The 27,554-nt window shown below is 40.5% G+C and overlaps 1 protein-coding gene across 9 annotated transcripts in view; it reads left to right on the plus strand.

Moving 5' to 3' along the window:
• SGCZ (sarcoglycan zeta) overlaps nucleotides 1-27,554 on the plus strand; it is an 869,285-nt gene that overhangs the window by 678,826 nt on the left and 162,905 nt on the right. The window lies entirely within an intron of this gene.

Consider the following 27,554-nt stretch of genomic DNA (forward strand, 5'->3'; position numbering starts at 1 on the left):
TCGCATTCACTGCCCCAGGATACAATGTATCCTTGTGGAAGCCTTAACAATATCTGGGTCCAATCCGATGAGCACAGGACCACACATCAAATCAACAATTAATGTCATACAATATGACACTTCACATGATTTATCGGCCCAAAGGGTCAAAATTTTGTGAAAAAAGGGCCATATTGTACTAGTGCATGGGTCCTCAAACTGCGGCCCTCTAGATGTTGTGAAACTACAATTCCCAGCATGCCTTGCCACAGTTTTACCACTCCCTTATAGGAAAACTGTGGCAAGGCATGCTGGGATTTGTAGTTTCACCACATCTGGAGGGCCGCAGTTTGAGGACCCATGTACTAGTGTATAAGGCCGTTAAGAGGTAATGCTTTGGTTACTTGCAATACTGGGAAGGTAAGTAAACCCTACCAGGGCAGGATCTGTGTGAGCCAGAATCCCAGGCTGGGGGACACAAGTCTAGCTAAAAGGTTGCAGCAGAGCTGAAGGAGGATACTGGAAATGCTATTTTGGGGGTGCTGACTATAAGAGACTGGTGGAGGGTACTTGCTACTTTTTAACCTGCACCATGTAAATATTTAATCCCTTGGAGGGCAACCACCATCTCAGCTAAGGGTGATTTCCTCTCGGATTTCCCCACACTTGCAAACGTGATTTTGAATACATCAATAACTAGATTAGTCTCTAAAGACTCATTAATGCAATCAAGTAGATTCTGTTCTGAAAAACTGCAAATGACTGTACAAGTCTATTTACTATGGTATTTTTAAACAGGACATTCCCTTAACTCTCATAGTTTTTCTATTTAGGAAGTTGGGATTTCAAATAAGACTTGTGTACACTTTTTTCCAGATAGTAGCATACATATGGAATAAGCACGGAGAATTCCTCAGTGTTTGCCTAAAAATGAACCCTCTCCTTTCACAAAAGTAATTGGATATTACAAGAATACAGTACATCTAATTTCTGCCCTACAATACAAGGTGAAATGTTACTCTCAGCTTTTTTAGTTAGGATGCCGTTACTCTGCTCAACTGCTCTCCTCTGGCCGTGCAAATGACTTCTCTACAAATACTGGCAACAAACTTCATAAACCTGTGTGCCAAGCACGTAGTAGGTCCAATGCCAGTTTTTAAATTGCAGAATATGATTTACACTTCATAAAAATGTAAATAGAGAATGGAAAAAACAGTTATTGTAAGTGTAAATAGTATCATTATCAAATGTATAACATTCCTTCTTTACACTTTGCCACAACTACTCCTAGACATTACATCATCAATGCCTGAAGTTGCTGATATGTTTTGTTTAATCTAAGCGTAAGTCCTGTATCATTATAGGGTTTATTTCTGTCCATAAAACCTCTTGAATAAATGTATGGCTCCTACTGATCTAAATGTTCTAAATTGAGAAATTCTCCAGTTAATATCATGAATTTATGGACATCATATCCTTCAATGTAGCCCACCTGTGCTAAGGAATAAACAAAGACTTGTCATCTGTATACTGTAAGTCAAAATCAGGATAGCATAATGCATTTACAACATTAAGAGAGGAGTAAGTAATACGAAGAGTCGGTCAGAACACTTTGAATAATTCAACAATAATAATCCTAAAGGACTAAAATTATTTGAGATACAGAGGGTAGGACCTCATTGAAATGGTGATAATGTAGCAGCAACTCTCAATAGACACTAGATGGATCTACAGTACTTGTTAGATACTGTTTAACTGTTGAACTAAGAGGCTTAAGCATTGATATTATTGCATTTTTATAATTATCAGCAATTTTTTATAAAGTTTCTTTTCTGAGCATAAGCAGCCCTGGTCTCATTGAGCTGGTCCTGGTTTCCCATATATGGAGGAAAAAAATGTGGGGATCCCCTGTATTTAAGAAACCATCACCAGGCTCTTGGACAAGTCCTGGTTACAAAATATGGGGGAGAAAAAGAATGGGTGTCCCCTGTATTTTGGAACCAGCATTGGGTTCCAACAGCCAGCGGTGTCATGCCACAGCCGGTGACACTTTTTACCCAAGTGGACCGATAGGGGGCAGCACTTCAGCTAAATGTGGGGATTTTCGAAACTTGCTGAAGGACCAGTATATCATGCAATCGGTAGAAACTCTAACTCAATATGGGTCCATTTTGGACTTAGTACTAACAAATAATGTGGACTTACAGTAGTTTCAGACACCAATGTAATTGAAAAGTGATCATAACATAGTTTTACTGGAAATCCGCTTCAGTAATCAACAATATAAGGGACCGTCTAAAATACTAAACTTTAGGAAAGCTTAATTTGAACTGTTTAGGGGATCTAATAAAAACATAGATTGTGATACTTTGAGGGGGAAAATGCTGAGGAAATGTGAGCAACTTTAAAGTTACTGGACACACAAACAATTCAATTTATCCCAAAGTAACACCACAAAGAAAACACCTTCATGGTTAAATAAAAAAGTGAAAGAAGCAATAAACTATAAGAAGCTCGCATTCGGTATGTATAAGGAAAGCGAGGACAAGGTGGAGTTCGCTAAGTACAAGGAGTTAAATAAAGTTTGTAAAAGAGAAATAAAAATAGCCAAAAAGGGAAAATAAAGAGAATAGCCATGGAAAGCAAAACAAATCAAATCCGAAGAAATTCTTTAAACATATAAATATTAAAAGATTAATAAAAGAGAAAATAGGCCCCTTAAACAACAGTAATGGAATTTGCATTAACCACGTAAAGCATAGCAAATCAAATCCAAATAAATTCTTTAAACACATAAATAGCAAAAGATTAATAAAAGAGAAAATAGGCACCTTAAACAACAGTAATGGAATTTTCATTACTGAGGATAAAGGTAAAGCTGAACTGTTAAATACATTTGTCTATTCTGTATTTGCTTTGTACAGTAGCATTAAAACTAATAAATCACTGGGCCCAGATGGGTTTCATGTTAGGGTTTGAATGGAATTAAGGGAGGAGATAGTAAAGCCATTGCATTACATTTTTAGCAAATTAATTTTGTCAGGTATGGTGCCAAGGTCCTGGAGAATATCAGAAGAAATATCGGTACTTATGTAGTAACTGGGCTGCCGATTTTGAAATTGGGTCCATCGCATCGCATCGCACCCGACCATATCGCATGCGATGCGATGCGATGCGATGTGATGCGATGCGATGCGATGGACCCGATTTTTCCATAGGATTCAATGTTAAAATGGACTGAGTCCATTTTAACATAGAATTCAATGGGAAAAGGGGTCCTTTTCATACCCCTACTATCCAAGTGGGCATGGAGTTGGATATAAACCTGTGGCGAGCGTAGCGAGCCACCGAGCCCGAAGCGTGGCGAGCCCCGCGAGGGGACACAGAATACCGTCCCCTCGCGGGGCTCGCTTCGCTCGCCACGCTTCGGGCTCGGTGGCTCGCTACGCTCGCCACAGGTTTATATCCAACTCCATGCCCACTTGGATAGTAGGGGTATGAAAAGGACCCCTTTTTCCCATTGAATTCCATGTTAAAATGGACTCAGTCCATTTTAACATTGAATCCTATGGAAAAATCGGGTCATCGCATCGCATCGCATCGCATGGTCGTATGCGATGCGATGCGATATCGCATCGCATCGCATCTGATTGTATGCCTTAACTTAAGGCATACAATAAAAAAATCGGCAGCCCAGATACTACATAAGTACCGAAATATCTGTATTCAAAAAGGGAAAAAGAGATGACCCAGCAAACTTTAGACCGGTAAGATTAATATCAATCATGGGAAAATTATTTGAGGAAATTCTAAGATATAAAATACAGGAATATTTGGTGAGGCATAGTGTAATCAGTAGGAACTAGCATGGGTTTGTAAAAAAATCACTCCTGCCAAACTAACCCTATAAGCTTTTACGAGGAGGTCAGCATGATATTGGGAATGCAGTAGACATAGTCTACCTAGATTATGCAAAGGCCTTTTATACCATACCACACAAGAAGTTAAATAATGAAATGAAGGAAGTGGGGCTAGGAATAATAATCTGTAGCTGGGTGAGAAACTGGATGCAGGACAGAGAAGAGAGAGTGGAGAATTTACTGGTTGGCTAACAGTACTAAGTGTAGTACCTCAGGGATCGGTAATTGGGCCACTTCTATTTAACTTATTCATAAATGATATAGAGAAGGGAATACTCAGCAGCCTATCCATCTTTGCGGCTGACACAAAACTAGCATGGAGACATACTTATCCGTATTAATCACCCAACACAGAGGGATTTCAATAAATTAGATGAGTGGGTGAAAAAATGGAAAATGAGGTTCAATGCGGCCAAATGTAAGGTTGTGCATCTCTGTAGACATTACAAAGCTGCTGCATATAATTTAAAATGGGTGGAATTGGGAAAATAAGATTTAGTAAAGAACCTAGAAGTTCTAATTGACAACAAACTAGGGTGCACTGCTCAGTATCAAGTAGCAGCAATTTTGGAAAGTAAGATACTAGCCTGTATAAAAAAGGGGTATGGAATCTAGAGCATTCAATGTAATCATATCACTGTACAGGGCACTTGTTAGACCTCATCTAGAATTTGGAGTGCAATTCTGGGCTCCACAATATAAAAAATACATCATAGTATTGGAAAAAGTCCAGAGAAGGGCTACCAAGATAATTAAAGGGATGGAGGCTTTAAACTATGAGGACAGACTAGCCATATTAATATACGCATGTTTACACTGGGGAAAAAAAAGACGTTTAATGGGAGACATGTTTAATTTATTAAGGGCCAATACAATGATCTGTCAGGCAGCTTATTTACTCCAAAATCAGTTACTAGGACAAGCGGGCATGCACTTAGACTGGAGAAGAGTAGGTTTAGTACACTTAGAAGTAGAGATGTGCACCGGACACTTTTCGGGTTTTGGGTTTTGGGTTTTGGGTTCTGATTACCTTGAGGTTTTGGGTTCTAATGGGTTTTGCCAAAACACCTCCTAAGTGTTTTGTGTTTGGATTTCTTGGGTTTTGGGTTCTGATTTTTTTGTTAAAAAAGCATAAAAACTGCTAAAATCGCAGATTTTTTTGATTTTTTTGCTCCTACGCTATATTAACCTCAATAACATTCATTTCCACTCATTTACAGTCTATTCTGAACAGCTCACACCTTACAATATTGTTTTTAGGGCAAAAGGTTGCACCGAGGTAGCTGGATAACTATGATAAGCCACACAAGTGTGCGGCACAAACACTAGACTGATATGGCACACTTAGCATACCCTCTAGGCTGATACTGCACACCTAGAATTACCCCTGGACTGATATGGCACAGGTAGCATCACCCCTGGACTGATACGGCACATTTAGCATCACCCCTTGACTGATATGGCACACTTAGCATCCCCCCTAGTCTGATACGGCACACCTAGCATCACCCCTGGACTGATATGGCACAGGTAGCATCACTCCTGGACTGATACGGCACATTTAGCATCACCCCTGGACTGATATGGCACACTTAGCATCCCCCCTAGTCTGATACGGCACACCTAGCATCACCCCTGGACTGATATGGCACGCTTAGCATCACCCCTGGACTAATACAGCACACTTGGCAGCACCCCATGAATTATACGGCACAGATGGTGGCACCCCTGACCTGATACAGCACACATGGAATTATACGGCACAGATGGCGGCACCCCTGGACTGTTACGGCACACATGGCGGCAGGCATGGAATTATACGGCAGACAAATTCCTGCAGTAAAAATAAAAATGTGTATTCTTTTAATTATAAAAAAGAGCAGCACACCTTACTTAGCAACACCCCATGAATTATACAGCACTCTTGGCTCACCCCTGGACTACAGCGCATTTAACAGCCCTTGCAGTAAAAAAAAAAAAAACACCTTAATTTTATTTTCATTAAAAAAAAAGGGCAGCTCCCCTGGTCTGATATGGGACACATGGGGCACCCCTGGAATTATACGGCACACATGCGGGCACCCCAGGACTGATACAGGACACATGGGGGCACCCCTGGACAAATACAGCACACATGTGGGCACCCCTGGATGGATACAGCACACATGTGGGCACCCCTGGACTGATAGTACTGGTAGCCAGTGGAAACAGCAGATTGGAATTATATACTGCATTAAATACTGGTAGCCAGTGGCAACAGACTGGAATTATATACTGCGATAAATACTGATAGCCAGTGGAAACAGCAGACTGGATTTTTATATACTGTGATAAATAATACTGGTAGCCAGCGGCAACAGCAGACTGGAATTATATACTGCGATAAATACTGGTAGCCAGTGGAAACAGCAGACTAGAATTATATACTGCAATAAATAAAATACTGGTAGCCAGCGGCAACAGCAGACTGGAATTATATACTGCGATAAATAAATACTGGTAGCCAGTGGCAACAGCAGACTAGAATTATATACTGCAATAAATAAAATACTGGTAGCCACTGCCAGTGGCAACAGCAAACTGGAATTATATACTGTGATAGGTACTGATAGCCAGGGGCAACAGCACACTGGAATTATATACTGCAATAAGTACTGGTAGGCACTAGCCAGTGGCAACAGCACACTGGAATTATATACTGCAATAAGTACTGGTAGGCACTAGCCAGTGGCAACAGCAGAGAGCAGACTGCAGCAGACACTAGGCAGTGCAGGGCACTGTGACTGACTATACAGGAGCAGACTCAGCAGAGGCAGGCCCCAGCACAAAGGAGAGACAGAACACAGCACCAGTCATCCTTGCAATGGTGATGTCTTGATCACTGAGCAGAGACACAGTACACAGCAGCACGGGCCCCAGCAGAGACCACACACAGCAGCAGCACACCCTTCCCTTCTCCGATATTGGAGTGAAGATGGCGGCGCGAGGTTGCGGAATTTAAGGGTTCCGTGATCTCGCGAGAATCCGACGCCAGGCGATGACGTTTTGCCCGTGCGCCCGGATTCGAGTAAGGCGGGAAGCGCCGAGCGCTGCTCGTATCCGGGCCCGGATTGATGACGTCCGTGCTGGCTCGGATCTGAGGAATCCGAGCCCGCACATCTCTACTTAGAAGGAAGAGCTTTTTTACAGTCAGGATAGAAAAATTATCATTATCCAGATGAGGTGGTGTCGGCAGATACATTTACTACATTTAAACTAAGGTTAGACTATTATTTATTGGATAAAAACATTCAGAGATTTAACTGGTAATCTAAGGTTAAACTTGAAAGATGGAAGTTTTTTCAACCTAAACTACTATGTAACTATGATGAAACATATCCATTGTGGCTGGTCAGCCCTAGAAGGGGGACCTGGGGGAGTGGGGACCCCCCAATAAAGGGCCAGCTTGGACTTGTAGTTCCTAGCATAACAAAGATTAAAATAACTATACACACACCATGTACAGTAAAACATTATTACATACATGCATACACAAATTCACACATGCAGACATACACATGGACCTTGCCACATGCCCCCCACAGGTCTGTCCATTTGTCCAATCCAGTATCCAAGGATTTAAAAAAAATTAGGTATGCAAACCCCAGGAATGTGTCGATTATCATAGGCTGCTTTTCCACCACTTGCTGACAGGGAAACCCAGTGATGTCAAACCGGATTCAGTACTGAATCCCGGCGGTCGGGATCCCGGCGTTCAGAATCCCGACGCCGGAATCCCGACAGCCGAAATGCCGACAAGGGGGGGACATGGATCGCCCCCCCTTGCGGGCTCGCTGCGCTCGCCAGGCAGCGGGCCCGGTGCCTCGCTACGCTCGGCACACTAATTTATTCTCCCTCCTGGGGTGTTATGGACACCCACCGAGGGAGAATGTGTCGGGATTTCGGCGGTCGGGATTCCGGCGTCGGGATTCTGAACGCCGGGATCCCGACCACCGGGATTTTAACTCCATCCCGTCAAACCAATCAGGGCTGAGCTCCAGGGGTTTTCCCCACAAGAGATTAATTAACAATCAACCAGCTTCTTATATTTTTCAAACACAGCCTGTGACAGTTAGGCGCTGATTCGCTGGTTTATTTACAGTACTAAGCCTTGGAGAGAGAAAAAGTGGACTGAAATAAAGTACCAGCCAATCAACTATTAATTGCCATGTTATAGGCTGTGTTTGAAAAATGACAGTTACGAGCTGGTTTGTTGACACTATGGGCAATATGTAATAGGGTGCAATTTTTAGACATGTGTAATTGGACTATATTTTTTGCAAGGTTCAGTAAATACTGTAGACCCATAGTTACTGATGTGTATTGACAGTAATATAAGAAGTGACATTCGTGTAGTGCATTCACAGCTGAAATTCCCTTTTATAACATGGGAATAACATTCCAGATTCAGTGTTAAGTCTCAACGAATGAGAATTTAATGCCATAAGTGTGTCCCTAGCCAACACTGGCAGCAATGGGACTGGCAGTGGGGGAGTCAGTATCGGCAAGTGCCTTAACACTTTCAGCTGGGGGCAAAAAATGGAGCTACAGCAGGGGCGCTAACATCATCCATGCAAGTAGGGCCAAAAGATGATGTCACTCAAGAGTGTGCATCTTCAGGGACATAGTGGGTACACACTAGGCAATGTGCCCAATATCTTGTCTAGTGTGTATCCAGCTTTAAGGGTGTCATGTGACAAAATAGTTTAAACATATAGTATGGGCATGTGCATTATGTTTTTTGGTTGTAATGTTTTTCTTACAACTTTGCACCTACACTCACCGAACATTAATTATACTGTATAACCCAGACTTTGCAGTTTAATAGACTGTTGAGTTTTCCACAGAAGTGTATTATATTAGTGAAGTTCAATGTTTGGCACTTTAGCAACATATACCTACAAAATTGGAAAACAATCATTATTGATATACAATTTTAAAGCAAAACTCTAGAATAAAAAAAGAATAACAAACCTGTATAAATAAAAAAAGGTTCATTTATTTTTGAAAAAAACTCCAATGAGATTAAGTTATACATTTTGAGATTTTTTTGCAAACCTATTATTTATATATCTAGGTGCCATTGCGCCATTTTGGCAAATTCAGTAAGATTTCAGTTCTATTCTTTGTAGATAAGCATTTATAGCAGCCAGGAGTGCTAGGAAATTGAGAAGAAGAACCAATAAATATTAGACAGTTCGGTGTAAATCACAGTTACAGAGTAAATGGCACTTTAAGTGGAAGTAAAAGAGAAAAATGACTGAATTCCGAGGTTGTAGTCTGAATTCTCTTTATTCAGTTCAACTCTAAAGCTCTACATCAGATAATGCAGCCATTGTAAAATGGCATGTAAATAAATTCTAGCAAAGTCAAAGTTTTGTCTTCCAGTCTATTTAAACTGCTGTACTTAAAGAGTAGTTATTATGTCCAGGGAAAAAAAATGACTGCCTTTAGTTCTCTGTAGGAGCCTTATTCTTTTCATGCAAGTCATTAAATGATGAGGCATCATTTAAACAGAATAATAAATAAATGGAACTAAAAAAAGATCATGGTTTCCTTACGGTCAATATTGATCTTTAGTCACCTTCTATACAATTTTAAAATTGTTTCAAAATGGATCTTTAGTAAATTTGCTGATGCATGGATGCAGTTTTCAAATACATTTTTATTGAATCTACAAAAACCCAAAAGCCTTGTGTATCACTTTATTAAATAACCAAAGTCTCCCACTCTTCTTTTTTCCTTCATTGCTGACAAAAAGGATGAATTAAAAAGGAAACCCACCTGTACAAAAATGACCGACACCACGTTAGAAAGGGGACTACATACTGTTGGGGCTTTGACATTATTGAGTATGAGAGCCCTACACACTTCACTTTAATACACATTTAAACCAACTCGTGGAGTGCTGCTGTTTGTTCTTCTCACTGACAACTATCCATTTGTGCCAGAAGGCACCCACGTCCACTGGCCCACTCAGGAGAGTGCCGTGCTGACCCAGGACTATATATATATATATATATATATATATATATATATATATATATATATATATATATTCAGCAGATGTGGAGATGAAGTTGATACCCCAATGCACGGCACTTCAGGATTTAACAAGCAGGTGAATTTTAATATTACAACGTTTCGGGGTGATAGACACCCCGCCGTCAGATGTACAGAATCAAACAAGCATCACACTTGATGAAAATAATAATAATGCATCACACTTGATAAAAAAAATAATAATAAAAAGTCGGATACCACATCAGCTGCTGGTGTTTTTCTTTATTGAGTGTCAGGAATGATATATATATATATACTGTATATATATATATATATATATATATATATATATATATATATATATATATATATATATGCAAGCAGGAGATCCGGCACTCAGGCAGAGAGTGTGCAAAGTCTTAGGTGCTCTTCTATCTCACAGGGGAGAGATATGGCCAAAACAGCAAGAAGTCACTCTAAGTATTTTTAACGACTGCACGGCGGCAGTCTATGCAATAAACGAGAAGACACTGGTATAGTGCAAAGTCAACGTTTCGGGTGGGTAGCCCTTTATCAAGACATAACAAGTGTTAAAACAGTACTTACATATATAGCAGACAAACTGTCAAATCGCTCTGTGCACACCACCACCGTGCTGGCCCCCGGCGGGGAACTGATGACGTCATCGGCGCTCCTGCACCGACAGGTTCTGACTCACCGGGGGGGTGTGTGTCCATCACCGTGTCCCTGGTAACCAAGGTGACATATCAATACAATGAGTGTAAAACGGCGACCACCGCAGTGTAAAGACCTCTTGTGTAGGGAAAAAAGTCGGGGTAGACCACGGAGAGGCGGCTGTAAACAGAGTGTACATAAGCGAGTCAGGTTGCGCTGCGGGGTGTAGACTATGTGTCAAAAATGTACGTGTAGTTTTGCAGTGTAAAGCTGCAAGCGGCAGTATCAGGCGTCTCACTGGTGCGAGTGTTCGCTGGTGCGGTGATGGATATGTGTAGGCTGGCTCAGGGCTTGACCAAGGTGCTGAAAAGGTGTGCACGTAATGTGCGTGACGACCTTGCTGTGCATTATGGCAGCAAGTGGTGAGCAACCTCTGGAAATGTAAGGCGTCCAACGCCTTTCTCAAGCTAAAAAACAACGTCTGTCACTCACCTGCATGTTGAAAATGGGGAGCTTTCCCCGAAAAGTCAGTCTTTTGTTGCACCTCTTGATGTTTATTTGAAAATATAAAAGTTTTTACCAAGCCTTGGAGTGCCGCCATCTATACGGGAGTCTATTGCAATTTTCTAGTATGACACCCTAGCAAATACTGTGTACGTAAAGATTGAGTGCCAGTCCTCCCGAGCGAATATATATATATATATATATATATATATATATATATATATATATACAGTATATATATATATATAGAGAGAGAGAGAGAGAGAGAGAGAGAGAGAGAGAGATACAGAAGTACCAACACACTCGCCATTCCTAGGAATGGGGTGCAAACAGCACCCACATCCCAGGGTGGGGTGCGGTGGCCTGTGACCACACACTCTAGTAAATACAAACACAGGGGGCCCAGCACTCACTACAACAAACTAACTCACCTTCACATTCAAATAATCAATAAATAAATAATGGGGTTTTAGTTCATGAATATATATATATATATATATAAAACAAGAAACACTACAGTGCGCTTATGTTAAATCCAACACCATTCACTCCAAAATGACAGATGATATACAATTATCGGTACTCGTGTAGTTTCACGGTGCCAGCATGGCGCTGTGCGTCTGAGTCCCCTTGCGGGGCTCGCTTCACTCGCCCACGCTGCGGGCTCGGTGGCTTGCTACGCTTGCCACGCTATTTAAAATCAACTCCATGCCAACATGAATAGTGGAGGTATGAACTATCCATGTTGGCATGGAGTTAAATTACTTTATTTTACATAGTTTGTGGCGAGCGTAGAACCCATGCTGGCGCCGTGAAACTACACAAGTACCCAATTATCTCCAAGCAGTTTGGAAGATTTTAATAAAAATACAGATTAAAAAAACATAAAATATTGTTCTCAATCATTTGGTACAATTTGAAATGGTCCAACAAACGGCAAACCCAACCCAACGCGTTTCGTCCTAACGACTTCCTCAGGGGCAATGTTTGAATACTTCTTTGTAAGTGAATGCATATACTTTGTGTCCACTATAGGCAAGTCATCTTGTATTCTGAATATGCTTGGACGCCTTTCTAGACATCCTTTAGTTAAAGACCATTCAATTTGTATGAGAATTTCGGAAAAAAATTAACAAGTCCGGAAGGAGACCACAATTGATGGGAGACCACAATAAATTGGTCTTTCACAAATACTCCTCTTTGGATAAGAGCTCAGCGTGAGGATCCTACACAATTATAAGAAAGCATGGACAAATAAAAGTCCATTAAAAGTCCACCTTAATATCAATTTCTAGGAGGGACAATAAAGCGACAGTTAGTATGTCCTGTTTAGGATGAAAAATCTCACCATTGTGGTTGCTTAGAGTTTTTCTGAACATCCTCGGGTCCCCAGGTATGGTGAGAATGTTACTTGAGCACCAGTGGTAAATAACGTTCTTTCAAGGTGTCCGGAATTTGAATTTCACAAATAGTGTGAAGACCACGGTGGCGGTACCAGTTTTATGCACCAATGATCAATGTCAGTCCCGCACCAAAGCAGGAGCTCACAGCGGCTTATATTGTAGTGCCAGCCTGGACCTTTTGGTCACTGTGATGTGCAAATCAAACCGGGCAGCATGTCTCTGGGCATTATACCAGCTTATCCACCATTGATATGTCAAAACCCTTAGGTTCTAGTATCCTGTTTCCACCTCTGGCTCACTATGGCCACAGCTGGGTACAACTGTCAACCCAGTCCTGGCAGAATGGTTGAAAAGGGTGACAGCACTAGGCTTGTATTCTGGCGGTCTGTGCAAATTATAGCTCCAATCCCCATTTAGCATCTGCTTAATGCAACTCCTATTCATCCAATGAGGACATTGGGAACCCTAGTGTTATGTTAGTGATATTTCGGTAAGACAACATCAGCTGGTCTTGTATATAGCTGGGTGATACATGTTCTCCTGCCCCACCTATAGATTAGACACTGTTCCATTTCCTTCAACAGGCAGGACAAGGTGGATGACCCTCTGGTATATTTATCTCTATACCACAAATCACCATGGGAAACCTGAATTATTCAATGGCCAGTATTCCATCCCTCTGATTCGCCACATTTTACAGTGAATCAGGCAATTCGCCGGGGTTACGGCGAATTTTCTCACAGAAAAATCAATTCATCCTATTCAATGGACACAATTCGCTGCAAATGTAGAGCGAATGTCTGGCAATTCCCTGATTGCGATTCGCCGGTGGATTTCAATGGGGTTTTTAGTGGAATTCGCCCAGAGTGTATTCAATGCTAGGATGGCGAATTGCTTTCTCCCTGATTTTTGCCATGATTCGCTGTTTTGCATTCGGCATCTTTTTTAGGTGAACAGGAAAGTGATCTTTTGAAATAAAGGGTTTTGCAGTGTCAAAAAATCTTTTTTTTTTCTAAGAAGGGGCATGCTATTTGTAATCATGTGCTTAAAGCACATTAATATATATTTAGTAGAAAATATAAAATCGATACACGCGCTAGAAACAATGTAAAAATAAAAAGTTTAAGAGTTTATTTAACAAATATATTTCACTGGCCAGTGATACTAAACAATATTAAAAACAGATGCACATATAGTATTAGTAACTGATTTGTTCTGTTATAAAAACAGCCTTTAGCTTGTAATATACTATCTCTTAGGATGGTCTAGATCCAAGTGTAATCTCATGAGTATTGTCAACCATGCATCGACATTTAAGATTTCTTGGGACAAAGAAGGAAAAAAAAACTGTCGTCCCCCCCCCAAAAAAAAAGATTCTTTAATGTCCGCTGTCTGGCCAGACACAGTTTAAAACAAGAAGAGGACGGATCCCAGCTTTATGTTAGCTGCTGACTGACCAGCTACTATTTGTGTAGTGCTGGGTTGTAATATTGCAGTACTTGCTTTTTTGCAGGCAGGTTAGGGATCCTATTCTGGAGCTCCAGAAGGATATGGTGAGAGTAGCATATAGTTATATGACGCGTTTCTCCACGAAACAATAAGTGAGGTTATTGTTTGTTTGTAATAAGAAGAAACAATTTCTCCTACTAACCTGCAGTACATTGGATTGTCATTATATCATGGTGTCAAGCCATCTGCTCCCTTAAAATTACAGTAAGGCATTGCATGCTCCAAAATTCTGATATTGCTCTGCATTGTTGCAGAATAAAACATGGAGAGTCTAGCAAGTGTTTGGCACCAACTGACTGTACAGTATGTAAACTTCATGTCATTTGGAAACATGTATGAAAATCTAATTTAAATCTATACAATTATAAAATAAAAACTTAAGACATATTCTTTCTATCTCATATATAATTGATTCATTGGTAGTATATTATTTTAATAGGTTCCATGGTCAGGAGCTAGCAACCTTAATTTTTTTTCTAGGTTTGAATAAATTAAAGCTACAATATGTATGCACATTATAGATCAGGACATACTGTAATTCAATTTATTTATTCATGACTTATCTTGATAATAACCAATTACTATATTCATTGCATTCTAATTTACATGTTCTGGATAGACAGTTAACTAATAGCAGTACTATTTTTCTGGAAAAATAGGTCCAGGAACTCCGGGTCTGGGAGTGGATCAATTAAATAAAAAATAGCGAGAGAGAGAAAGAGAGAGAGAGTGATATGTATATACTGTAATTAGAAGGAAGGCACTCACAGGGGAGTTTAAAATAAAATTAATCTTATGGAAAGTACATTTTGGCCCAGAACAGGTTCCTGATGATGTCATATTTAATTAGAGGTTCAGGAACTGAGTTCCTGCTGGTTCCTGCTAAAAAATAGCACTGACTAATAGCATTATGTAGGATGGGTTGTGGTGGGTAATTAAGTACTATTGAAAATGTATTACAAAATGTACGTTTATGATTCAATATTTAGGAAAAATTATTTGACAAGTGAAGTAGATGAGTCTTTTGCACCAATAGATACATAAGTAAATGGACAGATAGATTAACTATATCGTAGATCGATAAATAGAAAGATAGATAGACAGATAGACAGATAGATAGATAGATAGATAGATAGATAGATAGATAGATAGATATCCATTACAGCAGATTATAATGTAATTATTTTTTTTTAATATTGAACTACTGCACATAAAACACAAAACAGACATGTTAAAAACTGACATGCTATGCATCTACTCCTGCCATGATAGATGGATATAACTCATAGATTTACATAATGACTGCAATCTCAGCAACTGCTGAATATGAACTGCAATTTCACTTTCAAAGTAGATGGTTCTGCTCTGTATATAATGAGTACAAAAGCATTTCCACGATATGGAAAGACTTTGCTGTAATTTTACATATAGAAAAGTCCGTTTTAAACTTTAGTTATACATGATTTATATTTGTTACTTTTAGTTACATTTAACACTAAATAATCTAAATCATAAAAAATATTTTACTAATACTAAGCGGTACTACTAGCATTTATATTTTCTTACCATAAGTTGTTACAGACCTATCGCAAAATTATAAAGGAAAAAAAGCACATGTAATCTTGGGATTTGTGTCTTTATTAATTGAAGAGTCAAAACCCATTATTCAGTAGGATAGATTTTTAATAAAGTCTCTGTGTTATATGTCCTTGCGCTAGATATTTCACTTCCCAGCTGACCATTTTTGAAATGTTGAATATGTAAATGTGATGTCATTAATATGAACCAAGATGCTGTACTTAACAGGCCAGCAAATTGATCGATGCCCTTTTGAGCTTATAGTTAAACAAGATAATTAATTCACTAATGAGATATTTTTTGTGTTTTGTGTATTAGATTTGAAGTAAGATTTGCAAGCATTACAATCCTTGCATCATCAGTAAATATGTTGTTTGCGCTAACGTATAGCTTGTAAAAAAAAGTGTTGATTTAAAAAAATAATGTTAAAATAACTTAAAAATGTCACTTATTTTTCAATAATGATAATAATAATAATAATAATAATAATAATAATTACACAAGAAAAGAATGGTACACATGATTGCTAATGATTATAGTTATCTATACATATAAGAAAACTTTGTGGTTTGTTGTCTAAGTTTTTTGGGGGGAGAAAACTAATCTGATTATGCAGACAAAAATAATCAGAACTTTAGTCTCTCTGTTTGTCTGTATGTTCTTTCCAGCATTATACAAAAATACTGAATGAATTTGGATATACATTTAGATTTGGAGAAAGATAAAGTGCCAACCAATCAGCTTCTGTCATTGTTTTTATACACAGTCTGCAAAATGACATACAGTAAAAGCTGAATGAATGGTACAGGTTGAGTATCCCTTATGCAAAATGCTCGGGACCACGAGCATTTCGGATAAGGTATTTTTCGGGTTTTTTGGAATATTTTTTTTTAACATACTTACCTGGTCCCCAGGTGGTGCCCCCCAGCATCTACGGTGTCCCCCGGCATCCACGCTGGCCTTCTGGATCCTCTTCAAGGGTCCCAGGGGTGCATTGCGGGGGTTTGCAGGCATGCCAGTGACATCACCGGCGCTCGCGTACTTGCAGAATGCACCCCTGGGACTAGAGATGCTGCTAAAGAGAATCCTGAAGCCTGCCGTGGACACCGGGGGATGTGGTATCAAAAAGGGGCATGGGGGGGGGTAAATATTCTGAAAAAACAAATTTTTTGAAATATTTCGGTTTTTAGATATTCGGATACGAGATTCTCAGCCTGTACCATACATCTCTCCAGGCTTTGAGAAATCTCCCCCACAATAAAAACTGTTACTGTTGAGGATACTGAAATCCAGGAATGTTATGTACATTGTCCAGTTCATCAAAGTTCTCCAACTGCAGTGCTTCTGTCACATGTTGTCTAATTCCTGGAAAACCGTCCATAGAGACTGAATACCTACACACTCTGACATGTAGAAATGCTTCATAACAGAATCGGGACAAATAGTGCAGCAACATCTAGTATATAATAAAACAAGTGCTTTACAAACTATGGACAGAATGAGCCTGAATAACGCTTGCTAAGCCTGCCCGACAGCTTGGATATTCAGTACAACACTAATTAATTTGTCCTAATATGTAGGACATGAAACCTTTTACCCTTTACACACTACATCATGCAATGCTTGACTACATTATACTAGTTACCACAGTTAATATTAAAATGAAAAATCCCAGATTAAATTCAATAAGTAACATTTCATTAATGTCAAATAGAATGTAGGTAGTGCAAAATTTACATATAGTCAGGTTCTGCAGTCTCCAGCATTTTCGCGTTTGCCCTTCAGCATCTAATAGAATATGCTTCTGGGCTAATCTTGCAAGCTGTACATATAATGTCCTGAATAATTTATGTTTTTATGTTAAATACCAAGTAAAGCCTCTATTTTGCATTAATATATGTGTTTATGCATAACTAAATACATCTATCTTTCTTGCAGTAGGCTGTCTTGTTAGGAGGGGGAACACTAATTGCGATGATAACAATGCCAAGAAAACAAGAGAGAGAGATCATATATGAAAGAGACATAAGTCAAGGGCACCTCCTAGTGAAGGGTTCCTCAATCTATTTTGCTCTGGGACCCCATCAGACAATAAAAATAATGACAGGACCCCAGCAATGTCATCTCATCACATGGATGGTATCCAGGAAAAAGGGATGGTATCCAGGAATATTTAGATCTTCATAGTTTACTCAGTATTAACCAGCATGGGTTCATGAAAAATCGTTAGGTTAGAAAAAACCTTGATAATGGAAACACTGTAGATGTGATTTTCCTAGATTTTGCTAAAGCCTTCGATATAGTACCACACAAGAGGTTGATAAATAAAATGGAGGACCTGGGATTAGGGGCAACTATCTGTCGATGGGTAGGGAACTGGCTGTGTAAAAGAGAACAAAGGGGTTTATTCTAGTTCATTCTTTCTGACAAAATCCTTCTTAGATGGACAAAACCATGTGCACTGCAGGGGGGCAGATGTAACATGTGCAGATAGAATTAGATTTGGGTGAGTTATTTTGTTTCTGTGCAGGGAAAATACTGACTGCTTTATTTTACACTGCAATATAAATCTCACTTTGAAGAAAAACCCCACCCAAATCTAATTCTCTCTGCACAAGTTATAACTGCCCCACCCGCAGTGCACATGGTTTTGTCCATCTAAGAAGGATTTTGTCAGAAAGAATGAACTAGAATAACCCCCAAAGAGTGGTTGTGAACAGTGCCATATCAAATATGATACCAGTACTAAGTGGAGTGCCACAAGGTTCGGTTCTAGGGCCCATTTTATTTAACATTTTTATTAACGATATTGGGATGGGGTTACTCAGCAATGTATCCATCTTTGCAGACGATACAAAACCGAGCAGAGTTATTAAATCATCAGAAGATGTCACTGCGCTTCAAAATGATCTCGACAATCTAGATGAGTGGGCAAAAAAGTGGAAGTTGAGGTTCAATGTGGATAAATGCAAGGTTATGCACCTCGGGAGACCTAACCAGTCTGCTAGTTACTGTATAACCTAAGTGGGGAGGAATTGGGTAATTCAGTGCTTGAAAAGGATCTATGAGTCCAAATAGACAACAAACTGGGGTGTAGTGCTCAATGTAATATAGCAACAAAAAAGGCCAACAAATTTCTAGCATGTATTAAAAGGGGCATGGAAACTAGGGACTCAAAAGTAATTATGCCACTGTACAAAGCATTGGTTAGACCTCACCTAGAATATGGAGTACAATTCTGGGCCCCACACTATAAAAAGGACATCATAGGTTTAGAAAAAATCCAAAGAACAACAACAAAGCTTATTAGGGGAATCGAGAATTTAAGCTACGAGGAGAGATTAAGCAATTTGGGACTATTTACACTAGAGACATTAAAGGGGGGACATGCTCAACATGTAACAATATATCAGGGGCCAATATAAGGAACTGTAAAACACCCTTTTTTTCTGCTAGAAAGGAATCTAGGACGCAAGGGCATGAGTTTAGATTAGAAGAAAAAAGATTTTGTTTAGCTACAAGAAAATACTTCTTAACGGTCAGAGCAGTCAACCTTTGGAACTCTCTTCCTGGAGAGGGGGTGTCGGCAGACACAATAAATACATTTAAAATAAGGTTGGATAAACATTTATTGGTTAAAAACATCCACGGTACAAATAAGAAACATAATCTGTCTTTAAAATATCAGAACATACTATACAACAAGAGATAAGGTATTATAAACCTAGGTTGAACTAGATGGACGCAAGTCTTTATTCAGCCTTACCTACTATGTAACTATGTATATATGTGTAGTCAGCAGACAGCGCATGCATGGCAGCATTGTGGAGGCACACAATAATGGGAGGAGTCTAAATAACAGACAATGCAACAGATTTTTCAGACTCCTTGAATCACTGACTGAAATTAGTCGCGACCCCATGCTGAGAAAGTTTGGACCCACTTTGGGGTCAGGACACACAGTTTGAGAACCGCTGTCCTAGTGCAATAGCAATTGAAACCACATACTATAGCTCTTTTGTGGCAAAATGCGTAGGTAGTATAGCTGTTGGTGGTTAACGGTTTTCAGTTCACATAAGTTATTTAATTTCTATTAATTGTACGTGCAATTTATGTTTTCTATGTGTTAGTTGTATTCTTGTTTATAATTCTTTAACTTCTTGTTTAAAATTCTTTAAATGTATGTTATGGAGCCATAATTGAAAAGGCAGAAATTCCTATAGTTTTTTTCGCATATTCTTAGTACAGGTTCACTGTGTGTTTTGCAAACTTGGTTTTTATACGGTTATTGCACTAAAAGACAAGGGCACCATACTGTACCTATATTTTAGAATCTTTGAGAGTACTTGGTGTGAATTCCAATGAGGAACTTTATTGTCCCCTGTCTGGTGCACATAATTGTCTTTTCTAATTTTTGATTTTTTTTTTTCATATTAAGAAAGCTTTCATTTGACAATTCACTTGGGATATTGTTCCATATACATTAATTTAGTGCTTAAAATAGTTTATTTATATACATATACAGATTAAGCCCCTCTCAGTCAGCTCCAGCGCTTGCCATAATGTAACCGCTGGCGAGCATGCGCTGGCTGATAGGGACTCCATTAGACTGGAACGTGCGAGCATCTCACATACATGTGTGTCCCAGTCACTTGGAGGCTGGGCAGCACGAGTGACGGTGGCAGCGACTGTCTGGGACTGGAAGCGAGGTGACGGGGACCGATGGGGAGCTCCATTGGAACGTGGTAGGCGAGCGTCTCATGCACGCGTGCCCCCTTCTGACGGATGGCCAGGCTGGCTCGATCTTTATATATTGTATATTAATAATTAATATGAACATGTACCATACGCAAATACATAGGTGACCATGGCCAGCTGGGCTTTCCAATGTGACCATGACTCCTGCTGCTGACCCTGGTGATTAGAAAAGAGAAATTAATAGGTCTCTTCCTTCTCCTCAGATCTTGATTTCATGGTCTGTAAACCGCTGACATCACTGCCAAAATTACAACCCAGAACTCTGTGTAAATGATACTCTGGGGCTCATGCACTAAAAACTCGGCCCCCTCCAAGCACTGTAAGGCTGATCTGGTTCAGCCGATCTCAGCCGCTCATGTGTTCAGGCGTCCAAAAAAACGAATGCCTGAACAGACGAATAGCTGAGCTCCCAAACAATCAAGCCTTCCTGAGCCCCTGCCCCCCCCCCAGTGGCCCTGAGCTTCTCCAAGCGACCACAAACAACTGAGGCCGACAGCAGCAGCCCCAGGGAGCAGGTGAGTAAGTCACCACTCAAGGGGTTAAGGGTCCACTTAACAGAGACTGTTTAGTATTCAGTGCCCTTGAGAGGGGGGAGCGGGTGCTTTTTACCTGAACCCCAGGTCTGATGGAGGTACATCGGGCAGTGGGAGTAGATAGCAGAGGCTGCCACAGCAGCACAGCCTCTCTCCACCACTTGGCACATACTGCTCAGTGCCGTGTGCTGGGAGGGGGAGAGAGGCAGCTACAACAGCAGCCTGTGTGCTAGCACACAGCAAGCACCCCCTGCAAATTTGTGTTTTTTAAACAGGGGCATGGCCACACCCATCCAATTGGCCATGCCCCTATTGACCACAATCCTTTTTTACCAGGGCCCAGAGGCGCTTTCAGTGGCCCTGGTTGTATGCAGAAAGTCATAAGCTTTCTAAACGACATATCACAATGCACGAAAACAACAGAAATAACATGGACCCTTTTGACAGCACCTTAAGGGTCTTCAGATTAAACCCATCTTCGAACTTAGATCGTCCCTTAAGATGGTAAGGTAGTTTGTAGCCTATTAGTTAAAGCGTTCAAAAGTTATCGTGAAACATCCATACACACACACACACATCATTCAATTATACTTATGTAGGTGTTCTTAAATTGTATAAATATTTGTTTTAATGTTTTTTTTTTTTAATTTCTGTGCAGCTTTTGTGTGAGTTAAGTTATTCTCGACAAAGCTGCTTTATTTATTATATTTTGTACATTGATCTTTTGGGATCATTAGATTTGCAATTGTTGCTGGCATATTTTCTTAAAGATCTGTTATAGTTAATTAAGTGTTTGGGCTCATCCTTTGATACAAAAACTTTAAATTTGTAGCAAAAATGTATACTATTTGGAAAGGATATTCAGATTTTCTGTTTGCACCTCTGGTTTGTGGAGGCATCATTAGGAAGGAGGGAATAGGGTGATGAGTGATCAAGACCAACTGGTGCAAAACAAAGGTGTTTTATCTTTGTTGGACTCCACTTTATGAATTGTTGGATGTCAAAGCAGCTGATAAGGATATTATTTTAAAACACTTGGAGCAGCATCAGTTATCTGTAATAGAGTGAGGATGTAATACACTAGATTTTTAGAAAGAAAAGTCTGGCTAATGTAGAACACTGTGATTAACTAGAAAATGGAATTTGGGGTCGAGTCGTCTGAATGTTTATAATACAAACCAAAACTTGAATGTGATGTTATTAAAATGGAATCAACACATAGAACATAGTAGGTGATAAACATTTGTGGCTTTATAAGTAATAGGAGGAGGGAATGCTGTATGCAGAATTATTTTCTTTAATAACATCAGCAGAGGAATTGATAGCAATTGGGAAACGATTTAATCTTGTTTTAAATCCAAAACTCAGATGTATCTAATTAAATGTAAATCTGCTTACACACTAAGTGATATATCACATGTTTTATTGTTATGACATGAATCAAAATTACATATCTTTCACATAGTGTATATATACAAACTATGTGTACAATATATAGTGTCAGTCCCTGGATCATCCCATCTGATGTGCTGCATGTCAGATATGTCAGATGGGACAATCCCTCAGGTATATATATATATATATATATATATATATATATAGAGGGTGATATGATACAAATAGAGGCACTCCAGCGGTCTTGGTGAATACAATCCACGTTTACTGTGATACAAACGTTTCGGGGATATAGATTCCCCTTCTTCAGTGTACAATAACAAAAAACAAATGTGCAATATCATACCTTTATACCCTGGTAGGTGTGAGGAGGCTCCCGTTGTAGCGTGTCCGGCCCGGCGGCGTCTGACGCGGCTTCCGGTTGCGTCACTGGGAGGCGAGACAGCCTGCCGGCTCCTGCCGTCTGTAGCCTAGCAACCAGGCACAGCGTCCGGGCTGTCATGGCGACCGGGGGCTGGGCATGCTGTAAACAATGTGGAGACCATATACTTAAAACTGTGCAAACCGTGACAGTATATGAAAAATCAAAAGCAAAGAAAGAAGCAAACAACATATATCAATGATTACAAATATATACGTATAAAATGTGAAAGAGGGGAGAAATTTATAACAGTGGCGTGCGGCGTGTGGTTAACGCCGTGCCTATGTTAATAGTGACAGCGAGGTGCTAAAAAATTAAGGCTGCTACCGACTAACCGAAAACGCAGTAAGATAAGTGAATGGAAGGTGCCTGCGATATACAGTGCTTACGAGTTACCCATGGATGTGATGAGTGGGGTCTGTACAAAAAATGGTCCGCAGTGAGGGCTATAGTGTCGTGCAGGTCTGATAGCCTGCTGGGTTCTTCCGTGTGTGCGGCACTGTGTAAGGTGTACATGTGAACTTATAAAATACAAATATAAATGCAGGTCCAAGTCTGGATCACTGTCCACTGTGGAGTCACTAACTGCTACAACACACTGTATTGTAGAGTACTTGCTATGTCCATAAGGAGTCAATATCACGGGGAATGGGGTAACGTCCCGTTCAGTGCAGCGAGCAGCGTACATATAGTAGGTAGTACTCATATAAAGATGTTGAAAGGCATCCTTTCATTGAGGCCGTTGGGACTGGTGGTATTCAATAGGAAAATCCATTTGGCCTCTTTACGTAACAGTGCTCCTGCCCTGTCTCCCCCTCTCAGACTAAGGGGTACTTGGTCAATGATAATGTGTTTAAGTTCATGTAGTTTGTGACCTTTTTCAGAGAAGTGTCTGGCCACGGGTTGGTCCGACTGTTTGCCCTCAAGGGCAGCGTTGATGGCGGACCTGTGGAGGGCCATTCTTTCCCTGACCGTCCTGACAGTCTTTCCAATGTACTTTAATTGGCAGGGACATGTTATCATGTACACAACGTGCGTGGAAAGGCATCCCAAAACGTGTCGAATCTTATACGTTTTGTCTCCTGTCGAGTTGGTGAATTCTTTGTTCTACGTTTCTGAGGAAGGAAGCAGTACAGAATATAGATCAAGAACTGTTCCTCAAGCTCTTAGAGCTTTCTCTCAAACGAAATTATTTCCTGTTCGACAAAAAGTACTACCTGCAACTAACAGGCTGTTCGATGGGGAGCAACGTCTCCCCTTCTTTTGCCAATGTGTTTATGTTTCAAGAAGAACAACACATGTTCTTCGACGACCCAGAGACAGCGTCCCAAATTGCCATGTACACGCGCTTTATCGACGACGTGTTCTTACTGTGGACCGGGAGTGAAGCATCCTTTCAGAATCTAGTCACCAACATCAACTCCAGAGACTCACCCATCCGAGTGACATCACAACACTCTAGGGTCTCCATTAACTACCTTGATGTATTGGTCACGATCAGTGAAGGCAAACTACAAACGTCTGTCTACAGCAAACCGACGGATAAAAACACCTTGCTCAAATATACCAGTCACCACCCCAGAGCCTTGGTGAGAGCCCTCCCTAGATCACAAATGATCCGGGCCGCCCGCATCAGTAGTGACATGTCCAATACAGTAGTGGAATTGGACAAACAAATCAAGAAATTTGCCGAGAGAGGTTATCCATCCGATTCATTATTGTCACAAAAACAAGAGATTCTAGCCATCCCAAGATCGGAATTACTGTGCCACAAACCCAAACACTCTGAAGACGTGTTACCCTGGACGGTGAAATTTAATACCACCAGTCCGGTTATCCCCCGGGCCTCTAGAGCTCTATGGCCCATAGTGTCCACCGACCGAAGTTTACAAACTTTCAAAAATTCCAGATCCATGGTGTGCCACACCAGAGGCAAAAATATAAAAGATTTTGTGGTACACGCTGATATCTCCTCCATGAATCCATCCAACGTGACATTCCTCTCCAAAACACCAGGGTGCTACAAATGCCCCAAATGTACCACTTGTGCACATATGATAGTCTCCAAAGAATTCACCAACTCGACAGGAGACAAAACGTATAAGATTCGACACGTTTTGGGATGCCTTTCCACGCACGTTGTGTACATGATAACATGTCCCTGCCAATTAAAGTACATTGGAAAGACTGTCAGGACGGTCAGGGAAAGAATGGCCCTCCACAGGTCCGCCATCAACGCTGCCCTTGAGGGCAAACAGTCGGACCAACCCGTGGCCAGACACTTCTCTGAAAAAGGTCACAAACTACATGAACTTAAACACATTATCATTGACCAAGTACCCCTTAGTCTGAGAGGGGGAGACAGGGCAGGAGCACTGTTACGTAAAGAGGCCAAATGGATTTTCCTATTGAATACCACCAGTCCCAACGGCCTCAATGAAAGGATGCCTTTCAACATCTTTATATGAGTACTACCTACTATATGTACGCTGCTCGCTGCACTGAACGGGACGTTACCCCATTCCCCGTGATATTGACTCCTTATGGACATAGCAAGTACTCTACAATACAGTGTGTTGTAGCAGTTAGTGACTCCACAGTGGACAGTGATCCAGACTTGGACCTGCATTTATATTTGTATTTTATAAGTTCACATGTACACCTTACACAGTGCCGCACACACGGAAGAACCCAGCAGGCTATCAGACCTGCACGACACTATAGCCCTCACTGCGGACCATTTTTTGTACAGACCCCACTCATCACATCCATGGGTAACTCGTAAGCACTGTATATCGCAGGCACCTTCCATTCACTTATCTTACTGCGTTTTCGGTTAGTCGGTAGCAGCCTTAATTTTTTAAGCACCTCGCTGTCACTATTAACATAGGCACGGCGTTAACCACACGCCGCACGCCACTGTTATAAATTTCTCCCCTCTTTCACATTTTATACGTATATATTTGTAATCATTGATATATGTTGTTTGCTTCTTTCTTTGCTTTTGATTTTTCATATACTGTCACGGTTTGCACAGTTTTAAGTATATGGTCTCCACATTGTTTACAGCATGCCCAGCCCCCGGTCGCCATGACAGCCCGGACGCTGTGCCTGGTTGCTAGGCTACAGACGGCAGGAGCCGGCAGGCTGTCTCGCCTCCCAGTGACGCAACCGGAAGCCGCGTCAGACGCCGCCGGGCCGGACACGCTACAACGGGAGCCTCCTCACACCTACCAGGGTATAAAGGTATGATATTGCACATTTGTTTTTTGTTATTGTACACTGAAGAAGGGGAATCTATATCCCCGAAACGTTTGTATCACAGTAAACGTGGATTGTATTCACCAAGACCGCTGGAGTGCCTCTATTTGTATCATATCACCCTCTATCAATTGTGCCTGGAAGGCACCCGCGGCAGCTGTCTTCAAGTCTCTTGTGGAGTGCCGGGCTGATACACTCTCTATATATATATATATATATATAAAATTAATAGATTAAGTGAGATGTGCGCCAAGAAGTTTTAAACAGGAAATCGTACACGTAAGTCAAGTCCCATATAATGCAATCCCCTTTGAGTATGTGGGGTGTCAGCTCAGTCCAGGAACAGTGGTGTGCCGTTCAAAGGGTAGTTTTAGGAAAAAGATTTGGTTTGGACTTTGATAGCGACAAGTATGCACGTATTAAGTTCACATGGGACAGTATTTATAAATAAGGGTAAACAGTTTATTGATCAAAAGATCAAGAGAACAAAAAGATATAATTAATAAAAAGGAAAGGGGGTTATATAAAAAAGAAAAAGAAATATATATCTGTGTGCACAAGAATAATCTAAAAGACTGGGGGATCCACTGAATGTAATAAAAAGTGGGGAAGGCGGTGTTGTCAGTACAACAGACCAAAAAAAAAAAACAGTACAATTTGTAAAATCTTATCTACTGTTTTTTTTAAAAACAGGATCACTAATACTTACTGATATTAAAGAAACAGATAAAAATATTCAGTTTTAAAAAATCAGCTTATCTTTAGGCAGTGTGGTGAGGAACAGGAGACCGAAGTTATCCCAACATGTTTCGTCCAACAGGACTTCGTCAGGGGTAAAGGACATAATGACTGAGGCTGTTATACCTTGGATAGGGTCTTAGGTGCCGCCCCCCTCATTAACAATGTTTAATTGGATATACTGCATTTTTGCAAAAAAACACAAAACAGGCACATATGATATATGCTGACAGTGGTGTCTATTGGACCCAATGTCAGGCTATGGAAAATGAGTGTTATAAAGGCAATAAAACATGATAAAATGGTTTGGAGTGTGTCAGTTCCGTTTATATGGAGCGTGACATCACATCCGCCCGACTTCCGCCACACATCCGGCGTACGTGGAGCGCTACTGCGCATATGCACCTGGTTTATACAGTGCTGGAGTGTCTTTCAGCTTTAATCCTATGGGTTCTTTGTGCGCATGCGTGCTCAGTCTCTGGTGCTATACAGGTGCTCTGTGTCATTCTTCTAAGATTGTCTCGTGCACCAGCGCTGCAGGGGTTGCCATGGTGATGATATTGCGCTTCAAGTTCTCACTGTGAGCATGTTAGTTCATGGCAGACTTTGCCTAGGATATCTGATGTCCTGGAGTTGCGGATGCCAGTGTTCTGGGAATTCAGCTTTTCTGCATGTGATTCTCAGGAGTATGAGAATGGAAGATATTAGGATAACAAAATGGAAAAATAATTTAAGAAAATATATATTGCCCACAAGCATCAAATAAACATTTGGGGTAATCCCTATGTTATTATTAAAGTGATATAGGAATATACATATAATTTTATAGGACACAGGA

Source organism: Crinia signifera, chromosome 1 (genome assembly GCF_055691185.1).
Source record: "Crinia signifera chromosome 1, ASM5569118v1, whole genome shotgun sequence".
NCBI classification, from domain to species: Eukaryota; Metazoa; Chordata; class Amphibia; order Anura; family Myobatrachidae; genus Crinia; species Crinia signifera.